Genomic DNA, 21123 nt, shown 5'->3' on the forward strand with positions numbered 1-21123 from the left:
TGTGACAAAGTGCCCTCGCATGCGCCGACCGGCCGCCGCTGCTACCCCCGGCGCTAAGCCCCACCCCCCGGTGCTAAGCCCTGCCCCCGCGATCGCGGACCCCCCCTCCCTCAATAGCACTTACCTGCAGTCATCGGTGCTCCGGTGATGTCTTGCATGCCTCCGGTCAGCTGACATCCCATACTGCACTGGGACACAGTCACCTGATGACCGGGCCGCAGTGCAGCATGGGACACCCTTTTTCACTTTATTTTAGTAAAAATAATGATAATAAATAGAGCCCTGTTTCTTAAAAGAGAAATCCCACAACGGCCCAAACTGTGAGGAGTTTGTATATTCTCTCCGTGCTTGCATCGGCTTCATCCCAAAATAAAAAAATAAACTGGTAGGTTGATGGGTCCCAACAAAAATCTACCCTATGAGTGCGAATATGTGTTTGGGTATGTAGATTGGAAGCTCCCCTGGGACAGGGTCTGATGTGAATGGCCAAATATTCTTTGTAAAAGCACTATGGAATATGTGTGCATTATATAAATAACTGTTAATAAATAATAATAATAATAATAATAATAATAATAATAATAATAATAATAATAATATATATTTATTCTGTATATAAATGGCATTTATGTAATGTAGAGGGGTCGGGGTCCTGCTGTTGTGTGAAGTAGCTGAATGGTATTGCTGTAATGTGGGGGTGGATATTACTGTAATGTAGGGTTGGTATAACTGATTGCTGTAATGATTATCACTAAAATGTGTGGGCTGTATAGCCGATTATTGTAATGTGGTAGATATTACTGTAATGGGGGAGGGTGGTTTCTATCGTGTGTGAGAATAGCTGGTATTGATGTAAAGTGTATGTCAATTTACTAAGGAGAAATAGGTGTATCTCCCGTGCATGAAGACACTATACTCTTAATTTCTACCACAGGGGCCCCCAATGTCTTAATCCAGCTTCTGGATATCAGTGTCTGCCTACACAGTATATATGACATAATGAGCTCGATCCAAGTAGGAGCAACTTACTCGCGGAGTGTGTACATGTGGCTGTATGCCGCACTTACTGTACCATCAGACTTGCACATTTTTGTTTGCAGCCCTATATAAAATAATAATTAAATAATAGCTAATCAAATGTTAATAGAAGACTTTGGTATTTGCTATTAACCATGTAGCTAAATTTTTAAGTCCCCCCCCCACACTCCAGTATCTGCAACTCCCAATAACTACTTACCTCTCGCTCACCTCAACTGTTTATACAGTGGAAGGTTCTTAATTTTTTCCCATTCAAATGTTCAACTCCAATACAAAGAATCAGTATTATAAACAAAACATTTGTAGGTTTCTGTCAGATGATCTGGAGGCGTGCGGAGACTCCTGAATATCGGGTAGCTTTGCCCAATTGGCAGACATTCTCATCTCTACTTACTTTAGTCGGAATTTAATGGGAGGCAGGTGAGGTGATTGGATCCTTCCAGAGACAACACTTCTGATCAGTTACAATTTTATTCTCTGGAGATGATTCTTTTGAGGCCCACATAGGTCCAATGGTTTGACACATTTTCCAGAAAAAAAAAAAATTAGTAAATTTTCTTAAAGAAATCTGACTGTGTAGTCACTATTTTGTTAAGAGTTGTAGTGCTATTGTTTATTTGTCTACTGTATTGTACTGTACTGTCTTATTGTTTTGCCCTCTGTACTGCGCTGCGGTCGATTAGTGGTGTCTAGTAAATAAAGTTTATTATTAGTAATAATAATAATAATATTCTTAATAATATTAAACACAGAAAATAAAACAAAAAAATCAAACAAAATAAACAAACAACCAGAATATGCCAACCACACATTTGTCCTGTGTATACCTATAGGTAATTTTTGTCTTGCAAAGTGCCATAACACATCGTTCTTTAAATGAAATCTACCATCAAGAAACATTTCTTTACCTTGAGGATACTTCGCCTTTAAATATAACTTAACAATCAAAGCGAATGGCACACAAAAATCATATTGCTGCAGATTTAACATAACTATTCTTATTATTTTTCTATACTTACAATTGTAATTAGCAAACTAACTTGTTTTTATAATACCAGTCATTAAAATGAATAAGTTGTGAGCTATTATTAAACCCAAATGGCATGTACTAAGCTCCGAACCTGTGCGAGAAGAAAATTACTGCACAGCTAACAAGGATATGATCACCCCTGACAGCTGGCGCTACGTGCGGCTTACAGATTAGTAAAAGCTCAATGTAATGCTATAGACAATATGGAAGCTTCCAGTGTATGATCCATCCCACCTGATAAAGTGTGGGGGATGGAAAAATGATGAAAACACAAAAGAAACACATATCACATATACACAGTTTGGACTGCTAAACCCATCTATGTCAATTGACTTTGTAAACAAAGCAATACTATCTTAATAAACCGTGTAATACCAGGCACACACATGAAGTTCACAGGCAGCATTGATGCAATGAAATATAGGTTGTATGCTTACTATCAGCAGGAAGGAAACAGCGTGTCAGGTGAACTAAATGTAATTCAGCTATATAGTGTGTATATTACATATATTCTGTTTCAAATGGTCATCTGGCAACTATCTATTCGTTCGTATGGATATTATTATCGCTTTTGGGAGGTGTCTATAACGCAGGCATGCACAGCTCTCCAATAAGGCAAAAAAAAGTTGCACAGAAACTTTCTTTTTATTATAAATGACACAAACACATCCAATCGTCATGTGTTTTACAGTACATTCTTCTGGGATGATTGTTTGTCCCAGAAAGCCTGTAAAAAAAAAAGATTTGGGAAATCCCAAAGGAAGGGAAATAAAAGTATAAAATAGCACTGGGCTGCTTCAAATGCTAAAGAAGAACATATGAAGAAAAACCTAATTTATACTTTCTCCATCACTTAGCTACACTCTATCATTCACTCAGCTATACTCCTTCATTCACTAAGTTATACTACATCATTCACTTAGACTAATTCATTCACTCAGTTATATTCCTACTGTACATTTACTCAGCTATATACTCTTTCATTCACAGTTATGCTACTTTATTCAATCAGCTATACTCCTTCATTCACTCATACCGCTTTTCCACTTAAGTCCTGTGTCTGACCCGAGACATAGGACCTGATTCAGACCCGATCGCTAGGATGCGTTCGCTCGATTTTCGCATTCTGCGAATGTGTATGCATCGCAGTGGATCGCAGAGATCGGGAAGCGTTCGCTCGCTGCGCATAGACAGCCCAGCAGAGTGAGTGACTGGAGAAGACGTTTGTGGGTGGTAACAGGGGCTGGCCATTAAAAACGGGGGAGTGGAGAAGCAAACGCATGAGTGCCTGAGCGTCTTTATGCTGTTTCAGAGGCGTGCATAATGAAGAGGTAGCGTCATAGTACACGTCACCTGGCTGGATTTTACACTGAAGTGCTCGCAGTGCTTGCAGTAGGGTATGGTCAACCACAAGCGCTGCGATCACATCCGATGCTACCCGATGTACCGATGGTTGTATACACTTTCTGGTGATGATGTGCACAAGTGGGCGTCTTAAGACTGGCTGGTGGGCGTACACAAAACGATCGCACGCCAAGACATAGTGGGCGTGCTAATGCCTTCCAAAATTTGCATATGCATCGAGCGAGTGAACGCATCTAGCAAGCGGGTCTGAATCAGGTCCATAGTTCCAAACTGGGTCAGAACCGGGACAGATCACTGTTCCACTACGGCGCTGAACCAGGTTATTCATGGATCGGCACCGTTCACACTGCAGTGCCGGCGTTTGGAGATGACATCTCCTTGTGCTGGAATGCGGCTCTCCTCGTGCTGTAAACGTGTCCTGGGTCGGATGACCATGGTTACACGTTTTCTCTGAGCATTACCCGGGTGCCTCCCGGGAATAACCCTGCTCGTTAGCAGGGTTGTCTTCCCGGGTGACTGGACCTGGGTGGAGCTGTTTCCACTTAACAAAATCCCGGGTAGATGCGCGCTCAAGGGGAAACAACCCAGGATTTTGAGGCTAGTGGAAAAGGGGAATCTGTCATATTCCTACATTCACTCAGCTATACTATGTAATTCACTCAGCTATATTCCTTCATTTATTCAGCTATACTCCTTCATTTACTCAGTTATACTCCATTTACTCAGTTATATTGCTTCATTCACTCAGTTATACTCCTTCCTTCACTAAATTGAAATACTTCCTTCACTCAGTTATAGTCCTTTCCATGTTCAATGATATTTTCTTGTTCAATGTAATATTTCATCCTTCTCTGTTCTATTCCTTCTATGTTATGCTCACTCCTATACACAGGGAATCGGTATGAAATACAGATGTACTGGATGCCGGCTGTCAGTAACCAGACAGCAGCATCCCGATGGTTCAAATCCCGACAGGGGAACAGTGAGTACTGTTCCCCTGTCATATTGACCCCCTAACCCTCCTTTCCTGCACCCTCATACTAACCTTTCCTACCCCGCACCCTAACCCTCCCTTTAAGTGCCTAAACCTAACCCTCCCCCCTTAGTGCCTAACCCTAATCTCCCCCCGGTGCTGCCTGAACCTAACCACCCATCTAGAGCCTAACCCTAACCTCCCCCTCCCGCAGCCTAACTCTAAGTCCCCCTAGGGTGCCTAAACCTAACCCTCGCTATGTTATACTCATTCCTTCACTCAGTTATATTCCTCCCTTCTATGTTATACTCCGTCCTTCACTCAGTTATATTTCTCCCTTCTATGTTATACTCATTCCTTCACTCAGTTATATTCTTCCTTTCTATGTTATACTCACTCCTTCACTCAGTTATATTCCTCCCTACTATGTTATACTCATTCCTTCACTCAGTTATATTCTTCCTTTCTATGTTATACTCATTTCTTCACTCAGTTATATTCCTCCCTTCTGTTATACTCACTCCTTCACTCAGTTATATTCCTCCCTTCTATGTTATACTCATTCCTTCACTCAGTTATATTCTTCCCTTCTGTTATACTCACTCTTTCACTCAGTTATATTCCTCCCTTCTATGTTATACTCCGTCCTTCACTCAGTTATATTCCTCCCTTCTATGTTATACTCATTCCTTCACTCAGTTATATTCTTCCTTTCTATGTTATACTCATTCCTTCACTCAGTTATATTCCTCCCTTCTGTTATACTCACTCTTTCACTCAGTTATATTCCTCCCTTCTATGTTATACTCCGTCCTTCACTCAGATATATTCCTCCCTTCTATGTTATACTCACTCCTTCACTCAGTTATATTCCTCCCTTCTATGTTATACTCATTCCTTCACTCAGTTATATTCTTCCCTTCTGTTATACTCACTCTTTCACTCAGTTATATTCCTCCCTTCTATGTTATACTCCGTCCATCACTCAGTTATATTCCTCCCTTCTATGTTATACTCATTCCTTCACTCAGTTATATTCCTCCCTTCTATGTTATACTCGCTCTTTCACTCAGTTATATTCCTCTCTTCTATGTTATACTCTGTCCTTCACTCAGTTATATTCCTCCCTTCTATGTTATACTCATTCCTTCACTCAGTTATATTCCTCCCTTCTATGTTATACTCACTCTTTCACTAAGTTATATTCCTCTCTTCTATGTTATACTCACTCTTTCACTCAGTTATATTCCTCTCTTCTATGTTATACTCTGTCCTTCACTCAGTTATATTCCTCCCTTCTATGTTATACTCACTCTTTCACTCAGTTATATTCCTCCCTTCTATGTTATACTCGCTCTTTCACTCAGTTATATTCCTCTCTTCTATGTTATACTCTGTCCTTCACTCAGTTATATTCCTCCCTTCTATGTTATACTCATTCCTTCACTCAGTTATATTCCTCCCTTCTATGTTACTTACTCTTTCACTCAGTTATATTCCTCCCTTCTATGTTATACTCCGTCCTTCACTCAGATATATTCCTCCCTTCTATGTTATACTCACTCCTTCACTCAGTTATATTCCTCCCTTCTATGTTATACTCATTCCTTCACTCAGTTATATTCTTCCCTTCTGTTATACTCACTCTTTCACTCAGTTATATTCCTCCCTTCTATGTTATACTCCGTCCATCACTCAGTTATATTCCTCCCTTCTATGTTATACTCATTCCTTCACTCAGTTATATTCCTCCCTTCTATGTTATACTCGCTCTTTCACTCAGTTATATTCCTCTCTTCTATGTTATACTCTGTCCTTCACTCAGTTATATTCCTCCCTTCTATGTTATACTCATTCCTTCACTCAGTTATATTCCTCCCTTCTATGTTATACTCACTCTTTCACTAAGTTATATTCCTCTCTTCTATGTTATACTCACTCTTTCACTCAGTTATATTCCTCTCTTCTATGTTATACTCTGTCCTTCACTCAGTTATATTCCTCCCTTCTATGTTATACTCACTCTTTCACTCAGTTATATTCCTCCCTTCTATGTTATACTCCGTCCTTCACTCAGTTATATTCCTCCCTTCTATGTTATACTCATTCCTTCACTCAGTTATATTTCTCCCTTCTATGTTATACTCATTCCTTTACTCAGTTATATTTCTCCCTTCTATGTTATACTCCGTCCTTCACTCAGTTATATTCCTCCCTTCGATGTTATACTCATTCCTTTACTCAGTTATATTCCTCCCTTCTATGTTATACTCCGTCCTTCACTCAGTTATATTCCCCCCTTCTATGTTATACTCATTCCTTCACTCAGTTATATTTCTCCCTTCTATGTTATACTCATTCCTTTACTCAGTTATATTTCTACCTTCTATGTTATACTCCGTCCTTCACTCAGTTATATTCCTCCCTTCTATGTTATACTCATTCCTTTACTCAGTTATATTTCTACCTTCTATGTTATACTCCGTCCTTCACTCAGTTATATTCCTCCCTTCTATGTTATACTCATTCCTTCACTCAGTTATATTCCTCCCTTCTATGTTACTTACTCTTTCACTCAGTTATATTCCTCCCTTCTATGTTATACTCCGTCCTTCACTCAGTTATATTCCTCCCTTCTATGTTATACTCATTCCTTCACTCAGTTATATTCCTCCCTTCTATGTTATACTCACTCTTTTACTCAGTTATATTCCTCCCTTCTATGTTATAGTCATTCCTTCACACAGTTATATTCCTCCCTTCTATGTTATACTCCGTCCTTCACTCAGTTATATTCCCCCCTTCTATGTTATACTCATTCCTTCACTCAGTTATATTTCTCCCTTCTATGTTACTCACTCTTTCACTCAGTTATATTCCTCCCTTCTATGTTATACTCCGTCCTTCACTCAGTTATATTCCTCCCTTCTATGTTATACTCATTCCTTCACTCAGTTAAGTTCCTCCCTTCTATGTTATACTCACTCTTTTACTCAGTTATATTCCTCCCTTCTATGTTATAGTCATTCCTTCACACAGTTATATTCCTCCCTTCTATGTTATACTCACTCCTTCACTCAGTTATATTCCTCCCTACTATGTTCTACTCATTCCTTCACTCAGTTATATTCCTCCCTTCTATGTTATACTCCGTCCTTCACTCAGTTATATTCCTCCCTTCTATGTTATACTCACTCCTTCACTCAGTTATATTCCTCCCTTCTATGTTATACTCATTCCTTCACTCAGTTATATTCTTCCCTTCTGTTATACTCACTCTTTCACTCAGTTATATTCCTCCCTTCTATGTTATACTCCGTCCTTCACTCAGTTACATTCCTCCCTTCTATGTTATACTCATTCCTTTACTCAGTTATATTCCTCCCTTCTATGTTATACTCGCTCTTTCACTCAGTTATATTCCTCTCTTCTATGTTATACTCCGTCCTTCACTCAGTTATATTCCTCCCTTCTATGTTATACTCATTCCTTCACTCAGTTATATTCCTCCCTTCTATGTTATACTCACTCTTTTACTCAGTTATATTCCTCCCTTCTATGTTATAGTCATTCCTTCACACAGTTATATTCCTCCCTTCTATGTTATACTCCGTCCTTCACTCAGTTATATTCCCCCCTTCTATGTTATACTCATTCCTTCACTCAGTTATATTTCTCCCTTCTATGTTACTCACTCTTTCACTCAGTTATATTCCTCCCTTCTATGTTATACTCCGTCCTTCACTCAGTTATATTCCTCCCTTCTATGTTATACTCATTCCTTCACTCAGTTAAGTTCCTCCCTTCTATGTTATACTCACTCTTTTACTCAGTTATATTCCTCCCTTCTATGTTATAGTCATTCCTTCACACAGTTATATTCCTCCCTTCTATGTTATACTCACTCCTTCACTCAGTTATATTCCTCCCTACTATGTTCTACTCATTCCTTCACTCAGTTATATTCCTCCCTTCTATGTTATACTCCGTCCTTCACTCAGTTATATTCCTCCCTTCTATGTTATACTCACTCCTTCACTCAGTTATATTCCTCCCTTCTATGTTATACTCATTCCTTCACTCAGTTATATTCTTCCCTTCTGTTATACTCACTCTTTCACTCAGTTATATTCCTCCCTTCTATGTTATACTCCGTCCTTCACTCAGTTATATTCCTCCCTTCTATGTTATACTCATTCCTTTACTCAGTTATATTCCTCCCTTCTATGTTATACTCGCTCTTTCACTCAGTTATATTCCTCTCTTCTATGTTATACTCTGTCCTTCACTCAGTTATATTCCTCCCTTCTATGTTATACTCATTCCTTCACTCAGTTATATTCCTCCCTTCTATGTTATACTCCGTCCTTCACTCAGTTATATTCCTCCCTTCTATGTTATACTCATTCCTTCACTCAGTTATATTTCTCCCTTCTATGTTATACTCATTCCTTTACTCAGTTATATTTCTCCCTTCTATGTTATACTCCGTCCTTCACTCAGTTATATTCCTCCCTTCTATGTTATACTCATTCCTTTACTCAGTTATATTCCTCCCTTCTATGTTATACTCCGTCCTTCACTCAGTTATATTCCCCCCTTCTATGTTATACTCATTCCTTCACTCAGTTATATTTCTTCCTTCTATGTTATACTCATTCCTTTACTCAGTTATATTTCTCCCTTCTATGTTATACTCCGTCCTTCACTCAGTTATATTCCTCCTTTCTATGTTATACTCATTCCTTCACTCAGTTATATTCCTCCCTTCTATGTTACTTACTCTTTCACTCAGTTATATTCCTCCCTTCTATGTTATACTCCGTCCTTCACTCAGTTATATTCCTCCCTTCTATGTTATAGTCATTCCTTCACACAGTTATATTCCTCCCTTCTATGTTATACTCCGTCCTTCACTCAGTTATATTCCCCCCTTCTATGTTATACTCATTCCTTCACTCAGTTATATTTCTCCCTTCTATGTTATACTCATTCCTTTACTCAGTTATATTTCTCCCTTCTATGTTATACTCCGTCCTTCACTCAGTTATATTCCTCCCTTCTATGTTATACTCATTCCTTCACTCAGTTATATTCCTCTCTTCTATGTTATACTCACTCTTTCACTCAGTTATCTTCCTCCCTTCTATGTTATAGTCATTCCTTCACACAGTTATATTCCTCCCTTCTATGTTATACTCATTCCCTTGGATGTAGTTGAAATCCCAGCTGTTGGGATGCCAGCGCTCAGAATGCCGGCACCAGCATCCTGACAACAGAGAATCCCCGCGTCAGCATCTCGATGGTAAGTACTGGGGTTAGGGGGAGAGTTAGTCAGGCACTAGGGGGGAGATTTAGGTTTAGGCACTAGGTGGAGGTTAGGTTTAGGATGCTGGGAGGGAGGGTTAGGATACTTACCGACAGGTGTCGGTATCCTAACCCTGTTGGGATGCCAGCATCAGGATTCCGACCGCCGGGATCCCAAGTGCCGGCATCCCGTACCCAACCTCACTCAGTTATATTCCTCCCTTCTATGTTATACTCACTCCTTCACTGTATTATACTCCATCCTCCACTCAGTTATATTATTCTCTTTTATGTTAGTCACTCCTTCACTCAGTTAAACTTCGTCCTTCACTCAGTTGTACTCCTATGTTATACTCATTCCTGCACTGAATTAACTCCGTCCTTCACTTGGTTATATTCCTTCTATGTTATACTCACTCCTTCACTGAATTATATTCTGTCTGTCCTTCACTTGGTTATATTCCTTCTATGTTATACTCACTCCTTCACTAAATTATATTCTGTCTGTCCTTCACTTGGGTTATATTCATTCTATGTTATACTCATTCCTTCCCTGAATTATATTCTGTCTGTCCTTCATTTGGTTATATTCCTTCTATGTTATACTCATTCCTTCATTGAATTATATTCTGTCTGTCCTTCACTTGGGTTATATTCATTCTATGTTATACTCATTCCTTCCCTGAATTATATTCTGTCTGTCCTTCACTTGGTTATATTCCTTCTATGGTATACTCACTCCTGCACTGAATTATATTCTGTCTGTCCTTCACTTGGTTATATTCTTTCTATGTTATACTCATTCCTTCCCTGAATTATATTCTGTCTGTCCTTCACTTGGTTATATTCCTTCTATGTTATACTCATTCCTTCCTTGAATTATATTCTGTCTGTCCTTCACTTGGTTATATTCCTTCTATGTTATACTCATTCCTTCCCTGAATTATATTCTGTCTGTCCTTCACTTGGTTATATTCCTTCTATGTTATACTCATTCCTTCCCTGAATTATATTCTGTCTGTCCTTCACTTGGTTATATTCATTCTATGTTATACTCATTCCTTCACTGAATTATATTCTGTCTGTCCTTCACTTGGTTATATTCCTTCTATGTTATACTCATTCCTTCACTGAATTATATTCTGTCTGTCCTTCACGTGGGTTATATTCCTTCTATGTTATACTCATTCCGTCCCTGAATTATATTCTGTCTATCCTTCACTTGGGTTATATTCCTTCTATGTTATACTCACTGCTTCACATAGTTATACAGTCATTCCCTTAATCTACAACAATTTCACATCAATTACTCCCCTTCTTTCAGTAATTTCAGGATCCCATATATTACTATATAACCTTTTGGATATATCCATTCAGAGTGCCCCCACATAGAGATAGCGAATTTGCTTTTTCTATTTTTTGTCCTGTATATTCACTGCAGTAGAGGTTTTAGCAGCAGGTAAGCAGGGCTGTTGTCTGGGGAGCTGTGGACTGAGAGCGCGGCCGCAGTCACCCTGCCCACGCCGTCTAATGTGATGGTGCCCCCCCCGCTCTTGCCCGCTGGAGCTGCCATTATAGTTATAAACTGCGGCGGTGCCATATTACCAAACTGAGCAGCTGCTGTTCTCTCCCAGTATCCCAGAATGCCAATGCCAAGGCATGACGACCTCATGCTGTGTGACATCGTCGCGCATGGCATTGTGGGAGAGGCCGTGGTAAGAAGAGGAGGGATTCGGAGCAGCAGCAGCAAGGAGGGACCCGTCTGTCTTCACAAGGTAAGAATAAGGCAAACGGCACCCCCCTGTGCAGCACACGGCCCCGCAATTAGTATTTTATTTTCTTTATAATTTTTTTTCCACCCATGGCCACGCTACCAATCAGGCCACGCCCCCTGAGCTCAGGACGCCAATAGAAATCTAAAACCAGCTCTGATTCAATGTACCACATCAGTGTGGTAGCATAAACCTACATTGTGACACTGGGATTTCTATATAATAGCTAAGTATTGCAAGGTTTTGTGCAGTGGTTAAATACTCTCTTCTTTCAGGTTTTATTGTACAGGTTGAGTCTCCGATATCCAAAATGCTTGGGACCAGGGGTATTTTGGATATCGAAATATTACGTATTTTGGAATAATTGCATATCATAATGAGATATCTTGGGAATGGGACCCAAATCTAAACACAGAATGTATTTATGTGTTATATACACCTTATACACACAGCCTGAAGGTAATCTTATACAATATTTTCAATAATGTTGTGGCTCAAACAAAGTTTGTGTACACAGTCATACATGAAATTATTTTATGTTTCATATACACCTTATACACACAGCCTGAAGGTAATCTTATTCAATATTTTTAATAATTTTGTGCTTTAATCAAAGTTTGTGTACATTGATCCATCAAAAAACAAAGGTTTTACTATCTCAGTCATGCTAAAAATATTCCGTATTTCGGAATATTCCGTATTTCGGAATATTTGGATATGGGAGACTCAACCTGTAGTACACCTTACTGAGAGGATTACATAGAATATAAATTATACCATTACCCGCAGGGGAAGCAGGACTTGACAGTGGGCTCGGGGTTGACATCTAAGGCTTAAGTAATGGGCCTGGGATAAATAATGTCAAGAGGGCCATAATTCTTATGAGTGGTTCTGAGTGGAAACATTATCAAGCACTTTAGTTGATATAGAGATGTGTCCTCATACACTGTTGCTCAAGTCGTAGCAAATAGCCCCTCCTGTCGTGCCAGGTCCCTTGCGACCCTGCTTGCACCGAGCGTATTTTCTGGCAGAAAATGCGTCTTAGACGCAATGTTATGTGACTGAGTCTGAACCTGTATACAAAGCTACTTTCCATGCTAAGTTCTGTTGTGCTTCATTTACAGACTCCGTTGCACACAGATATGCAAATGTTGAACATAAAATGAATCAGTGCAGTCTCCTGGTTAGTGTCAGTCACATCCCATTGCGAGTAAAACGCATTTTTGTGAGAAAAAAAAAAAGACGCTCCTCAGTGCAAACAGAGATGAACGGAACCTGGTGGCTCCATCACGCCAGGCGTCTCGCTCCACTTGGCGTATTGAGGATAGGTGTATCAGGACACATATCTTAAAGACATCTGTTAGAAAAGACCCTGTGCTGCATAATATACAACACGGTGGTGGCTGATAAATAACTGCGATAAAGAAAATCACTGGTGTTTGATTTAAGTGGGCATGCTGGAATTATTCATAAATTGGCTGCATGTAAAATGCCCTAGGCCTGCACTGTGAATACAAAGGCCAAAACAGTAGAGTACATCCAGTCTGAGAATGCACAGTACCTGTCTCTCCAACAGTGGCAAATGAGCCAAGATTTGAATCTTGGATGAAGGCCTAGGACAGCAATGTCACAGCTCGGGATGTAATCCTATTCAGGAGATGCCATTAAAAAATACTGTATTTCTATATACGATAATTATTTAATGAATGGAATAAAAAAGAGACGCACAATTTTCTTATATACGTGGAACTGGTAAATCATTCACTATTTCCATAAAAATTTTTCCATGTTTCCCTGTATTTAACTTTCATAATGAGGTATATATATATATCCAGTATTTATCAATATGACCCAATAACACAGATTTTCTATCACCGCTTTTAAAAATAATAATAATTTGGGCCTATTTACCAAAACAATTTTGCCTGGCACTTGCAGATTCTCTACACATAAGTAAAAAAGATATTTATGCTGATATACTACAATAAGAAAGACATATCTGCCCTGGAAAAAACAACAACAAAGAATTAGCAAAATGTGAATATTTTTGGGGGTAATAAAGAGGTGAACCCCCTGCAGTGTTTAAGCCATTAAAATTCAAAAAAATATTGTGTGCATGTGTTCTGTTTCCACTAAGGAGCAATAAGCCTCCCAGGCAGTATTTTACAAGCTAATGTAACCAATGAGGCTTTTCATATTGATCATTATAATGTTAATGAGTGAGGTGACCTCAATTTATCACTTCATGCAATGGACATGTGTAAGTGCAGGATTAACAAGGGAGATTCTGTCATTTTACTAATATCAGCCATGGTAATTGTAATTAGAACAATTAGCATGCTTCATTTTGATTTGCAAGCATGTTTAATCATGTAAGTGCAATTATTTAAATATGAATACAGCAGAATCAATTAATTAGTTAGCGATTATCACTATTATGTAACACTTAAACATGTAATGTATCAGTTTATTAATAAAGCTGAGCTCTCACCATAAAATCACTTTTTTTTTATTTATTCTAGCCAGCAGTACAGAATACAAGAAGAAACAGCCAACTGACGGTGCAATACAAATAGAAGAAATAATTGAGCAACCAATATAGAAGTTCTCTCCCATCTGAAAAATATTAAGAAACCTGGGAAGAGCCAACGGGATTCATAAATCTGTCTATGGAGGCAAAGGAGACAAAAGTTAGTACATAACAGAAAGGGAGGTCAGGTTATACAATGAAAAAACTCTTAGGTGTTTTTAACGGGATGAACTTATGAGACTGGCGGCTGCGATGCCGCTGGTCTCAATACCGACAAGGAAATCCAGACAAGGGACTTAAAATAATCGAAATACCGACGCCTACCTTAATCCCGAAGCCGGAATGCCGAAGGACGCCAGGCCGAACGAGGTGAGTCCGGGGCGCCCTTAGCGTTAGCCGTGGGGGGTGGGGCTTTTATGGAGTGTAGCGGGGTTAGGGTTTGGGGGGCGGAGGTTAGGGTTAGGCACCCGTAGGGTGGAGGGCTAGGGTTAGGCACCCCCGGGGGGGGATGTTAGGCGCTAGGGGGGGAGTTAGGGTTAGGCACCACTAAGGGAGGGTTAGGGGGGGGAGAGGGGTAGAGATAGGGTACTTACCTGCCCTGTCGGGATCTTCTCCCTTCGGGCTGCCAGCGTTTTTAACCTATATGGGTAAATATGGGAAAAGGAGAAGGGTACAAACCACCATAGGTATATAAACTGTTAGCAAATTCCTTTGAACTCTCCCCGGCACTCCAGGACACGATATGGTGTCCAACCTGTCCAAAGATCTTAAGATGTATCGTGCATTGTGTACGATTTCCAAATCGTGAGATCGTGCACGATAAATCGTTCGTTTACCAAACACCTGACAATTATCTTGAAAATTTCAGCTACAATTAAATAATGGACGGGCTTAACTAGGGGGTATATAAAGCAGACGCCAATTTAGGCCTGTGCACTTCTGCTGTGTGACTAGTGAGGCTTGGTGTATACCTGCTAAACGCTATACATTGCTATTGTGTTCTGCTTTGTTTTGCCTGGCTTAACAAAGTGTGTTCTTCCTGCATTCTATCCTGCATTCTGTGCTGATGGATCCCTATTGGTATAGAGTCCTGCTATCCTATGCCGGGGCTAAGGTGGTGAAGTAGAGGGCCCAGCAAATGGTACCAACAAATTTGTCCACGTCTGTATGTATGTGCATGGCCACTGCACTGGAATTCCAGTGGCTTTTTATTCTGGGGAGGTGCAGCTGGTGGTGGGCATGGGGAAAGAGAGACATCCCCCTCACTTTCTCCAATCAGACTCAAGTCTGGAGTCCCCGCCAAGTCCAGTTCTTGGGTGGGAGTCTGTAGAGGAAAAAAAAAGCAAAATATTAATGTTCATGTTGTAACCAATATTTTATTTTTTTCTAGTTTCCTGCATCTGTGGAAGAGTGGAAAACCATTGCTGAAGACTATGTGTGGCGTTGGAATTTCCCTAACTGTGGGGGGAGCCATCGATGGGAAACATATCCGCATCACCCCACCTGCCAACAGTGGATCCTACTATTATAACTATAAGGGGTACTTCAGCATCGTTCTCATGGCGGTGGTGAATGCCAATTCCGAAGTTGTCTTTGTGGATGTTGGCAAGAATGGTCATGCTTCGGATGGTGGGTCGTTCAAACAGATGGCATTCTACCAGAGACTCACCTCCAAGACCCTCAACTTGCCGACAGTGGAGGAGGCCAAACACAGCCTAAACTTTGTGTTTGTGGCTGATGAGGCTTTCGTATTACAGGAAAATCTCATGAAGCCAAAGGGGCCTGACCATAGAGAAGCGGATCTACAATTACAGGCTTTCCAGGGCATTCCGTATTGTGGAAAATACGTTTGGGATTCTAAGTAACCGCTTCTGCATTTTCCACACCTCAATAAACCTACGTGTGGACAAGATAGACTGGGTCGTCTTGGCGTGCTGTGTCCTGCATAACTTTCTATGGCACAAAACAGCACAACAAAGGGTATCAGGCACAGCTATGTCAGAAGACCCAGACCAGCCTGAAGAGATTTGCCAGTTGTCATCTGTGGCAACACCTCCACTGAAAACCACAGGGACTGCATGGGCAAAACAAGCCATGAGAACTGTCTCAGATAAAATAAAATAAGAGTGGACATTTGGGGAAATGAAAAGAAGTAATGTTAAAAAAAAAAAAACATGGTGTGTATGCACTGTGGGGTAAATTTACTAAGATGAGAGTTCTATTTAAGATGTGATGTTGCCCATAGCAGCCAATCAGATTCTACTTCTCATTTATCTAGCACCTTCTAGAAGATAATACCTGGAATCTGATTGGTTGCTATGGGCAACATCCCTTCTTAATAGAACTCCCATCTTAGTAAATTTACCCGTGTCTCTACTTACTAAACCTGCCTCTGACGCCACGCTGTCAACTTCGACCTCCTCCTCTTCTCCCTCTCGCTCGGCCATCAGGACAAGTGACTGTCACTGAGGTTCTTGCTCCAGAAGTAAGGAGATTATATTGTAGTACCACAAGGTGGGTTGGTACATTTCATCGGCGGAGGCTTCAGATCTTTTGGATACTTCCACCTTCTTCCGCTCTTTCACAAAGACTGTCCTAAGATTCTGGATTTTATTTCTCATCCATTTAACTGTTGCGTCACTGTAGTACGGCCTGCTATATTGGACCAACTCCTCCAATGCCAATAGTTTTTTGGACTTGTTGGAATAGTCACGACAGGTGACCCTCCAGAGACACTCTTTAGCTTCATAAAGCCCCAGGAAGCCAGTTGTAAATTTGCGTTCCTTATCCAAAGAAATTGCTAGGGGGAAAAATAAATAAATAAATGGGCGCATAAGAATTTATGATTTTAAAGAGTTTGATTATTTGTTAGTATTTATAATGTTGATATGTTTTGTTGTTTTTAATGTTGTTTAGTTTTTTTTATGCTGCCATGTGTTGTTGTTTTCAATGTTGTTTATAGTTATAGTATTTTTATTGTTATTTTTAGATATGTTATTAATAATATGGTGTTTTAATGTTAAAGTACATTTTTTCTTCTTGCATTTTAATAAAGTTTTTAGTATCATTTCATTATTTTATTATGTTCATAATATGAATTAAATATATTATATATACACAATAGGGTTAAGCACGGAATGGAGAACAGTGGGTCATGCATTTAATACACATTGGTGGACAGTGGGGCATGCATTTACACATTAGTGGTCAGTGTGTGGGTTATGCATTAATAAACACATTGGTGGTCAGTGGGTGGGTCATGCATTATACACATTGGTGGACAGTGGGTCATGCATAGTGGTGGATCCAGGGGGGGCGATCACCCCCCGTAACACACATCCCCTAGCCCTACCACCTACTTATCCTGCAGGCAGCAGAGGCAGGGGTGAGCTTCGGGTGGCAGCCGGGACCTGGCCGCACCAGCCACATGCAGCTAGGGACGGCCGGGGCTGAGACGAGTCAGCTGTCAGCCCAGTCACCCAGCCGGCCAGAGAAGGAAGTTGTGTGGCATGGGATATGTAGTTTTTGTTTTACTGCTCAGACTCTGAGCAGCAGAAGATAAACTACAAATCCCATGAGGCATTGCGCCCTTTGCAAAAATGGCCGCCGCTGGAGCAACTAAACTCAGTATGTGAATTGAGAGACTGAGTGACAGCCTCACCTGGCTGGGACCAACACATGGCAGGTCACTTATAACTTGAAGAGGGAGAACCCTCCACCACCAGGTAGGACCACTTAGTGGCTGATCCAAGGGGGGGCAGGGTGAGTATTGGGTGTTGAAGGGAGGTGAGGTGAGGAGGGTCCTCTTCAAGTCTGCAGACAGACTCAGAGCAGTGAATGAATTCAATCATACACAGCACTGACTGTACAACAAATCAGGTGTTTGGTAATGGAATTGTGATGTTTTAACTGTTTTTTTTTTTTAATCACCACTCTAATTAACCCCTCTGCTGCTATAAGGCTTATGGTCAGCAATGCATATATCACTTGCTTAGTGGCATCTGCATTGCTGCAGTTGGTCATTTTATTTTATTTTTTTTCACATTTGATTTGAAATTCAACAACTGCTTGCTATTTAGGGCAGTGGTTCCCAAACTTTTTCGAATCACGGTGCCATAGAGCATTAGCATTTTTTCCACGGCACCCCTGGGCCAGAGGTTTCTTATTGAGAAATTCAGAAAAAATTAACTGAAGTAAATTGTGCTTATATGTGGTGGTTGATAGGGCTGTACTTCTTTTTGTCCACATATAGGCCCTCATTCAGAGGCGGTCGGAGGATGCAAGCGGTCGCTCCGAAATTGGGCGGCCGCTTGCATCCTGACCTTCCGCCTTTGTTTCGGTCGTTAGACTGTGGGTTTACACCCACAGCTCTAACGACCGCTAGGGTGATGGTCGCGATGGTCATAGACCATCGGGGCTTACGACGAGACCCTAGAGTAGGGTCTCACTTGTCGTATGCCCCGGAGAGCTTCTGGCTCTGTCAGAGCCGGAAGTTCTCCACTGACATCACTAGTGATGTCAGTGGAGCCTCCCCCAAACGGCAGGCGTTCCCATGGGAACGCCTCCGTTTGGGCTGCCACCCCCCCGACCCGCCTTCCAAACGGGGCGAGCTGTCAATCAACATCGACAGCTCGCCCCCTTTGGAAAGAGACCCGCTACGACCGGCGCTGTCGGTCGTAGCGGGTCTCACGCATGCGCATGAAGGAGCCGGCTCCCTCGTGCGCATACGCACTGGACAAACATCGAGGCGGCCGTGTGGTCGTAGACCGTACGGCCGCCTCTGAATGAGGCCCATTGTTTTGATTGGCAGTCATTAACATGGGTTTTGCCACACAACACACCGACTAAAAATAATTTTATATTCCGTACTGGACCACCAACTCGTAGCACACCTAGAAGAGCCGTGAGGCACCCAGTTTGAGAACCACTGATTTAATGTATATAGTTGCAGCATTGCAGGTTGACTGAGTGACAGCCTCACCTGGTTGGGACTGGCACCCAAGGGTGCAAATTCTATAAACTGGGTTATGGTATCTGTTGGCTGAAATTGGAGTCAATGTGTATAATATGTCATGCAGGTTATTAAAGGTGATGTGTGTATGTATGGTATAACATGATGTGCACATTTAAGTATGCAAATATGGAATGTCAGAAAGCACTGGTGATGCTAAAAAATAGGCTCCTGTTTTAAAATATGTTAACTGTAGTTAATTTTTTTTGCACGTATGTGTGTATGGGGTAGGGGGGATCCTTTAGTGTGGTGTTTGCTGGAAATGAGCATGATGTCTATGCTTCACGTGACACAATGTGCTGCACGGATACCAATATGGGCTGTCACTGTGCTTTGGGGATCAGAGGGCTGTGTTTGGTATGGACTCCGGTCACTGTGACATATATTAGGTTGTATATGCAGTTTGTAATATGTATTACTAAGGGTTGTTATTGTTAGGCTGGCAGTACAGGTATCTGAGTAGAGGAAATTTGCAAGGGACCAAAAGAGTTGGGATTGAAAATGGGAGGGAGAAGAACTGTAAGTGGGAGGACTAATGCGTAGAAAGGGGAGGGGTCAGTATTCTTAAACCGCCCCCCCTAAAAGTAAAGTCTAGATCCGCCACTGGTCATGCATTATACACATTTGTGGACAGTGGGTCATGCATACATATTGGTGGACAGGGTTTGCATACATGGGTGCTCAGCAGCACTGTCTATCATTATATTCACCAAAATACAAAGGTCCACACAATCAGGTGTGCCAGCTGCTGGAATCGCGTCCGTCTCCTTCCAAGGAATGATGCTGTGGAGACTGGGCATGTACAGGGATATGTCAGTCAAGTGACGCGGAATGGATGATAGATCGTGCCATAGATTGTAAGTGCAAACGCACATACGATCTGCACAAAATCGTGTACGACATTGGCAAATCTAGCATGCTGAGGGCAAGATCTGAAGATGCGATGTACGACCAGCGGGTACGCACATCGGCATCGAGATTGTGAGTGAACACTCATGATTTGGACATATTTTACACGATTTGTCGTTCCGATGCCTCGAAATCGGGCGAATTGTGTAAAATATTGTCTAGTGTGTACCCAAGGGAAGAGATGGGAGGAGGAAGGAGAAGACAAGGGATGGGGTGGGGAGTAGGAGGATAACTTTGGTAGAGTCTGGTCTTGTAGAATAGCATAGTAAGCAAGTGACTTCAGATATTGATGTCGAACCATAAAGAAAGCATAGCTGGGAGGGCTGCAGACGCTAAGATAGAGTTATAAGATGCCTGGATGGGAAACTACCATTATGTAGATATAAGGGATCCCACATGGAAGGCCTCAATTGTGTCATGTAGAAGAATAGTTACATACTCCATGTCCATGGATACTACATACATTTGAATGTTATTGCCCACAGGATTCATAGACGGTGGACTTTGTTTATTCCAGTTAATAGCTGTTTGCAGTTTTGCTATAGTCACATATTTATCTCTAAAACATTATACATATAATTTCTCTCAATGGCAACAGCAGTTAGTGTGTGCTAGTGTTACTCAACATAATTCTTACTCCAAAGGCAAAAGTCCAGCAAGGTTCCTGTCTTATAATTAGTAACTGCTATTTCTGTGCATAATCAGGAAAGTTCTGATAGGTAATAATACAAATGCTGAAAATGCTATAGAAACAGAAACTTGAACAATGTAGTAATGGTAAAATATAAATGCATACAATTGCCAGATTTTAAGACATACTTGCCTACCCTCCCGGAATGGCGAGGAGGCTCCCGAAAATCGGGTGGCACTCTCGGCTACCCAGAAAGGTGGACACACCTCCTGGGGGCTTGGGCCACCCAGCTGCAGCCGCCCACTTCTCCAGTGGAGTGAAGTGGGCGGCCGAAGAAGTGTTTCGCATTTACTCACGCCATCGTGGCCCCACCCCCCTGCTCCACAATTATGGTAATCTCGGCACTCCATAGTGGGAAGGGGGGGTACAATGATGCAATTGTGTCACATCCCAGACACACCCACCTCTGTCAAACCCCACCCATTGCTGCCCCATCCTCTGCAGTGCTGACATGGCTGCCTCCTCCCGGAGGAGGCAGCCAAAAAGTCAGTGACTAT

The sequence above is a fragment of the Taudactylus pleione genome, unplaced genomic scaffold (assembly GCF_031769625.1).
Source record: "Taudactylus pleione unplaced genomic scaffold, aTauple2 ptg000336l, whole genome shotgun sequence".
NCBI lineage: Eukaryota > Metazoa > Chordata > Amphibia > Anura > Myobatrachidae > Taudactylus > Taudactylus pleione.